Consider the following 2,024-nt stretch of genomic DNA (forward strand, 5'->3'; position numbering starts at 1 on the left):
ATGAAAGAGATACCCCAGCTGGAAAAAAAATGAAATATGATACAGAAGTCATGGAGGTGGCTCAGCGGGTAAAGGCGCTCGCTGCCAAGCCTGACAACCAGAGCTTGGTCCCCGGAATCCACTTGATGGAAGAAGAGAACCAACTGTACAAGGTGAACTCTATCCTCTACCCGTGTACCAAGGTGTGTGCGTGCACAGACACACAGTCAAGTACACTCACAAATAAATAAATATAACAAATTTGAGTATGGCACAAAAGAAACATTTTAATCGAATATCATCAAACACTTTGAAATTGTCCCCCATCTGTCGCAGGATTTTCCCTGTCCAATTACATTAGTGCAGTGGAGGTCTGTGATTGGACAGGGAAAAGGGAGGCGGGGCTAAGAGTTAGAGACAGACAGACAGACAGACAGACAAAGAGCCTCTAGAGAAGAACAGAAGGAAGATGGCTAAGATGGCTGAGGACTTGAACCCTTGTGGCATTTACCAGCCACAAGTAGTTGTGATATTGTAAGGTTAGAGCAATCGGGATAAAGCTTTTATCATCAATTGGCACTGAACTTATTGTATTGGCTTCTTGTAAATTATGATATTATTGATACATAAATCTGGTTGGTTAATTAAGCTTTAAGAGTCTTGATTCTACTGGGTATTGTGATTTGCAACCTTGCGGTTGGCCGTTCCATTTGGTTACTAGAATGTGGGACAGAGCCGATCCTGGAGAGGGAACGGGCTGCTCCCAGGACAAGTGAGCCAGGTGCTGCGGGGGCTAGCTGGAGAGAGCTGCTGGAGGCGGCGGGAGCATGGGAGCATGGTGGCCCCATGGAGAGCTGGTGGGTTCACTTATTTAATATTTCCCACCACACCCATCAGATAGAAAGCATACATTTGCTTCTATTAAGACATGGTGGGAAGAGGCTGGGGAAGAGTTCAGTCTGTAAAGAGGTTGCTGTGGTCTTTACTGAGGTCAATCTCCCAGAAGCCACGAATGGAAAAACAACAAAAACCGGCCATAGTAGCCGCCTCACTGGGGAGAAAGAGACAAGCAGCTCCCTGGAACTCTCTGATTGGCCAGCCTAGCCTAACTGGTTACAGGCCAGTGGGAGATACTGTCTCTGAAAATAAGATGGTAGCTCCTGAGGAAAAACACCCAAGGATATACTTATATACGCATGTGTGCGCGCGCACACACACACACATACACAACACACACACACACACACACACACACACACACGTATATCCCTGTACGCACAACTGCACCCACATGAACATATATGCATATACATGTGCACAAAATAGGCACATCACAGACATGGCAATAATGGAAAAGGCAGGTGTAGTGGTGTGTGTGTGTGTATATGTGTGTGTGTGTGTGTGTGTGTGAAGGATAGAGTAGTAGAGTATAAATTAGTCATGGGCAAGGCCTATGTTTGATCCTTAACACAGAAAAAAAAACTTTAAACTTAATAATTTGATTCTAGTACATACTCAGGAACAACTCAAATAAATTGTAACAGATGCAGAAGTAATAGGTAGGCCTGCAGACAGACTGACAGACAGACAGATGAGAACCTTAACTACTTCTGATGATATTTCTGGTGAAATTAGAGTGCTGTTATTCTGGTACTGTTGTGTACATAGGTGGATCATGCAAATGAGCATTTTCATCGGTATTTAGAACACTTGACAATATCCCGTGTGTTCACTCAGGTTAAGACTTCCACCCTGGGAGCTGGAGAGATGGCTCCGTGGTTATGAGCACTTGCTCTTCTTCTCAAGGATCCAAGTTCAGTTCCTAGCACCTATGTTGTGTGGTTCACAACCATGTATACTCCAGCTCCAAGAGATCTGACAGCCTCTCTGGTCTTCTTAGGCACATGCATTCACACACACACACAGGGCATGCATTCACACACACACACAGGGCATGCATTCACACACACACAGGGCATGCATTCACACACACACACAGGGCATGCATTCACACACACAGGGCATGCATTCACACACACACACAG

The sequence above is a fragment of the Mus pahari genome, chromosome 15 (assembly GCF_900095145.1).
Source record: "Mus pahari chromosome 15, PAHARI_EIJ_v1.1, whole genome shotgun sequence".
Classification (NCBI taxonomy): Eukaryota; Metazoa; Chordata; class Mammalia; order Rodentia; family Muridae; genus Mus; species Mus pahari.